Source organism: Nannospalax galili, unplaced genomic scaffold, assembly GCF_000622305.1.
Source record: "Nannospalax galili isolate Female #2095 unplaced genomic scaffold, S.galili_v1.0 scaffold32, whole genome shotgun sequence".
NCBI lineage: Eukaryota > Metazoa > Chordata > Mammalia > Rodentia > Spalacidae > Nannospalax > Nannospalax galili.
The window spans coordinates 1,932,644-1,938,840 of record NW_008335297.1 but is presented as its reverse complement, the minus strand read 5'-3'; the positions used below and the strand labels follow the sequence as shown (position 1 = coordinate 1,938,840).

The window sequence follows — 6,197 nt, the reverse complement described above, 5'->3', positions numbered from 1 at the left end:
GGTGAGAAGGGTCAGGAAGCAGTATTGGTTCCCCCAGTGTCTGGGACCCCAAGTCTAGGAATGGCGTAGGTCCCAAACTGGGAGTAGCGAACAACGCGGGAGATGGAAGGGTGAATGTGGCTTGGGGAGTCTAGGTGCAGAGGGCTTCGCTATAGACTTACCCCAAGGGGCCTGAGGATAGGCATGCAGGCTGGGAGAGTTAGCCAGTGGTGCAGGTCCAGGGACCCAGAGAGAGATGAGGGCGGGGCCAGGACCAGAAGCCGTGCTCCCCAAGAGGCCTGAGGATAGGAGTGAAATGGAGATCTTTTTTAAAGGCTAAAAACTCGTTCAGTTTTATGTCATACAGGGCTGATGCTGAGTTCAATATTGTATAACTGTATTAATTCAACTGTGAACCTAGAAACTTGGACCCACTTGTGAAAGATACATATTCTTGCTCTGGAGTGTGTTACTGAATATGGTAAAGCTGTAGTGAAATGCTTCTAATCATGTAGTTATTTAAAAATTTTTTTAAATGATAAAAAATAATTCTTCAAAGCATAAAAATTTTTCCTTAATAATTAGTAGATGTGAAAAACATTACCACAGAAATCTACCTGACAACATTATATCCATGCTCAGATGCCAAGGAGCTCAGAAAGTAACCGACTATGACTAGTAATAATCAGATATATAGAGATTAGAAACACATGTGCAAACATCTTAATGTCAATTGCATTAAAATGAATTTTTCTGTATGAAACTATTTTAATACTATTTTAGTAATGAAATGGAGATCTTTTTTAAAAGGTTAAAACCTCATTTAATTTTATGTCTTATAGGGTTTATACCGAGTACAATATTGTATGACTGTAATAATTCAACTGTAAACCTAAAAATTTACAGCCAATTTTGAAAGAGATGCATCTTCGCCCAGAAAATTGTTATTTACTATGTCAATGCTGTTATAATGAAATGCTTCTTCTAAGTATGTGGTTATTAAATGAATAACTAAAAAAATAAAATAAATAAAAATAAACAAATAAAAACAATTGTCCTGGTAAAAAATATTAGAAAGTGTTCATATTGGGACACAGACCTCCCCCTGGGTGTTCACCAGACTCCAGAATGGTCCTGTTGTGTCTAAGTTCGCTCTTTTATGCAATATTCATAACAAAAGGCTCATGTCCTTATCCCACTATGTCTTTTGTTTTTTAGAGACCAGGAGAAACAGCTTTATTTAAATTGGGCTGGAGAGTAGTCTGAGATAGCATATTGAACTAAGGAATAGACTAGGTTCCAGAAGAACTCATCAAGATGGGCATGGTGGCACATGCCTTTAATCCCAGGACTTGGGAGGCAGAGGCAGAGGCAGGGGATCTCTGTGAGATCAAGACCAGCCTGGTCTACATAGTGAGTTCCAGAAGGCCAGCTGTGGCTACAAAAGACACTGTCTCAAAACCAAAAAAAAAAAACCTCATCAAACCATCAGACTACTTCTCAGCAGCTTTGCTGTTACTACAATAAAAGGCCTGCTGAATACATGAATACAGTAGCCACTAAATCACCCTAATGTGCCACCATTACATCAGTACAAGGTTTTCATCATAATTACATTTCCACAAACCGCAACCACAAGGATTAAAACAGAAAATTAAAAAGATCACATTTTACAGATCTTGGCATGGTCTTCATCATTCACCCCAGTGGGTCACCGTCCTCAAAAGACAGCTCCCTGCTAAACCCTTCAGCTGTATCAAGCAAGGTGAAGACAGGCTTTGCCAGCCCAATGCAGTCTTCCCAGTCTCCCTAGCCAGTCAGGGCTGAATGGCAGGGGAAGGTACAGATAGGAGCAGGGCAGGGAGTAGAGGGCTAATTTTTCCCAGTACAACATGACAGCTGAAGCTTGATGAGAGAGCAGAACTGGTGAGACTTGAGGGGAGGAGGGCCCAGACCTTTGTTCAGTCAGTCACTGCTGGAAGAGGAGGAGGAGGAAGAGGGATGCTTGCCATGCTTGTGGTGTTTGTGCATCTTTTAATGAGCATTTTTCATTTTCTTCCACATCTTCTTGTCCGTTCCTGGGCCTACCATGCTAGGAGCCAGAGGATTCACAGGGCCCACGCCAGGGGCAGATGGTGGGTATGGGGGAGGGTAAGGACCTGAGGGTTGGTATCCTGGACACCCAGGCTGCGGCACAGGGGTGTCACATGGAGGGAAAGCTGGATTCCCTGAGGGAACTCTTGGAGGAAGGGGGCAGAAGCCAGGAAGAAAAGCAGGATTGATAGGTGGCGTACAGGTAGGATTGGAACCTAGACACCCACCATGGGGTGGATATGGATTTGGTCCTGGGTATCCAGCATTGGGATTCCATATGTTCAGATGTTTGCTCAAGCCTTCCCAAGACAGTGAGAGAAGGCTCCATCCTTCCCAGCCTTCTTCCCACTGTGTCTTTAACTTCATGATCTTCCCCCAATTGTTCTAAAGATTCTCAGCAGGAGGGACCATGTTTACCTGGTCACTTTTTGTGTGATTTTTCTGCCTCTGCAGATTTGGTCAGTTCCTCTCTGAAAATTATCTTCAAGGGATGTTCATAATCTTCCTTCTCATCTTCACATCACTCTGAATTTGTTCCTCTTCTCATTATTCCTCCAATGTATCCCAGTCCACAAGAACAAGGGGTGTGCTGTACAAGGTCACTGAAGGCTTGAGGTGATGGAAGGGAGGTACAACACAGCACAAGCTGACCAAGTGACAACTCAGAGTTGGACATTATATATCACTGACCTGGTATTTCTTGTTTACATTCCATCCTAGGAAATTCCTTTACACACACATCCTCCTGGGGCCCTTGCTTACCACCTGTCACCCTGGACCCATCTTTCATCAAACCTTACTTTTTAAATTTTTTTTCAATATATGTTTTATTGAATTTTTGTGCATTTCATACATTTTAATCATATTTAGACCTGCTCCTCCCTTATCTCCACCCTCATAGCTCTGCCACTGGATTTCTTGCATTCTGTCCTATGTGTTAAGGCCTACTGAGTCAAGTTTGTGTCCCCAGATGTCCCTTGATGTGGTTTCATCCACTAGAGCCTACTCAGCCTATCTATCATCATTCCCTTAAAGAAGACCAACTCTCCCTCACCCAGCAGTGTTCAGCTGGCAATAGTTCTTCAGCAAAGGTTGGGGCTTCTTGCCCATTTTCCCAGTTCTATGCTGGGTTTTTGTCTGGTTTGAGTTTGCATGGGTTTTGTACATGCTGTTACCTTTGCTGTAAGTTCATATGAGCAAGTTCCCAGAAGCCTGGAAAATTCTGTTTCCTTGTGGTCATCCACCACCCCTGGCTCTTACAATCTTTCTGCCTCCTCTTTAATTTCATTTTTATTATTTTTAATTACATATGTGTGTGTGCGCCAATGGGTGTCTAGGTGAGTGCAGATGCCAGTGGAAACCAGAGACTTTGGATTCCCCCTTGAACTGGAGTTACAGTTATGAGCTGCCTGATATCGGTGCTGGGAACCCAACTTGAGACTTCTGCAAGAGCAGTGCTTGCTCCTAACCACTGAGCCATCTCTCCAGCCCCAAACTTTCTTTACTTCTGAACCCCTTACCCTCCTTCCTATGAACTGCTAGATTTCCTATGAAATAAAAGATTCTATTACACTTTAATATACTATATAAAGAAACTTGACCTTCTCTTTTTTATTTTGTGTGTATGAGTACTTTATTTGTATGTATGTAAGTACACCACATGCATGCAGTCCTCATGGACACCAGAAGAGGGCATCAAATCCCCTGGAACTGCAGCTATGGATGCTTGTTAACCTCCATGTATGTGCTGGGAACCAGGCCCTCTAGAAGGGCAGCCAGTGCTCTTAACCTCTGAGCCATTCACCAGGCCAAAACCCAACCCACCTTTGTTTCAACATCAGTCAGCAAGACCTTGCAGGGGGAGAAAGGGTTGGCCCCACGTTGGAATTAAAGTGTCCATCAGCATATTTTTGTAAACAAATATTTGAATCTCGGAGAAATTATACTATGTGATTCCTCTAAAAAGCAGAAAAGACAGCAGGACCTGCTTTTAACACTTTAAAATTGTATTTGTTGGTGTCTGGAGGGCTAGGGTAAAGCATGTTTGTGTACATGTTTGTGGGAATGCACGGGTTTGTGTGTATGTGTGAAGGCCAGAGATCAATACTGGGTGCCTTCCTCAGTTTCTCTCCATCTTGTTTTTGAGACAGGGTCTCTTACATTTACCTGGAAACTGGTTCATCTAGGCTGGATGGCTGTGAGCGCCAGGTATTCCCCAGCACAGGATTACAAGTGTGTAACCAAGCCCCTCAGCTTTTCAGAGTTCTGGGACTCAAACTCTGAGTCCTCATCTCAACCGACTCCTTTTGTTCATGTATTGTATTCCTGATTTATTTCCTTGTCTAGTTGTGTTTCCATTGCATTGAGCTTCTTAAAATGGTTAATTTGAATTCTTTTTCAGACAGTTCCTTGATCTCCACTTCTTTATTGGAGTTTGATCCATTTCCATGTGTGGGGATGAGAGTTAATGGTGACGCACTAACTATTTTGGTTGTATTAATCATTACACAATGCATGCATATATAAAATCATCATGCTTTATAAGTTATTTGTAGTTTTTTGTTAACTATTTAATTCTAAAGACAATGATATTGCGGGCTGCAGAGAGAGATCAGTGGTTAAGAAGACTGACCACTCTTCCAGAGGACCTGGGTTCGGTTCCCAGCATCCACATGGTGGCTAACAACCATCCATAATGCCAGTTCCAGGAGACCAGAAGCCATCTTCTGACCTCCATGGGTATTGCATGACACAAGTGCACATGCAGGCAATATAGTCATACACATAAAATAAAAACAATAAAATATTTTTTAAAAAAGACAATGATATTGGGCACTGACGCAAATACTCATGTTTTCAGGGAAAAAAGTCTTTTTGGCCTCCAAGAATAAGACAAAAGAAATGCCCCTCAGGAAAATGTCAGTTTTAGTTAATTTTATCAAACTCAAGTGCTTTGCCAAGCTGGGTAACAATTCCCATTTTCATAACATTTAGCACAGTATTTTCAGGTTATCTGTTTATCTGCTTGTCTAGATGTGAGGCTTGGTGAAGGTGAGAACTGTGTCTTTCTGCCCCCCTGATCCTCATACTGGTTTCTCCCTCATCCCAGGGTGCTCTTCCCTAACTGCTTTCCATGTTTCTACCACCTGGCCATTTCAGAAACCCTTAAATTATTTACTTGGAGCTAACATCCTCCAAAATTCTTTCTAACCTTCTAAAACTGGTAAGCTTGTTTATGCCTCTGACTTATCCTGTATTGGTACCTACCACATATCTCTCTAGAGTGTAATTTCCTGAGTCTCCGTGTTCCTCCGAGACATTGAAATTTAACCTAAACTGAATGATGTGAATCAGCCATGATTTCTGTGAGTTGTCATGGCTTTCTTCCGTTTCTCTCTGCCTCTGTGTCTCCTTCTATGGGTGGTGCCTGTGTTTCAGCCTCTGAGAGCCCCGATGTAATAGGTAACCCGGAACTTTCAGCATAATTCTTATCCTTGGAAATCCTGGGCAGCCTGGTTTCTAGGTTCCATTTCCATACTGAGAACACTCCCAAGGGATTCAAAGTCTCAGGAACTACCACAATATTTTTATCACCTCACTCCCCCCTCCCCGCAAAAGACGATTATTCATAATACTTATTAAACAAAAGATACATGATTTTTAAAGGGCATGCTTAAATGAGCAATAAATTATATATGTGGATCAAGATGTAACCACAGAATTTTCATAGCAACACTCTCTACAATAAACATTGAAATCAACCTAAATGTGCACCAATAGGGACCTGGCTAAACATTATACATTTTAACCACACCATAGAATTTTAAGCAGCCATTAAAATTGATGAGATATTTCTAAATTTGTTGACCCAGAAAAGAGGACCATGGCAGAACGTTGAGTGAAAAAGCAGGTTAGCAAGAAGTCACGATGTGAGCTCATTTACATAGAAGCATGTGTGGGTATGAGTGTGTAGGTGTGAGTGTGTATGTGAGTGTATGCACATGAGTGTGTGAGACGCCTGTGAGCGTGGGTACATGGGAGTAGGGCAGGGGGAGAGAACTTTGAAATATCTAGAAGAATATTATCAAAATGTCCACAATGATAGTTTCTGGATAGGGGGAGTT

General features: G+C 42.1%; 1 pseudogene; it reads right to left on the bottom strand.

Annotated features, from left to right (window-relative positions):
- Positions 1-1,944: 1,944 nt before the first annotated feature.
- LOC103731605 lies at positions 1,945-2,439 on the bottom strand (annotated as a pseudogene).
- Between the last annotated feature and the right edge of the window lie 3,758 nt (positions 2,440-6,197).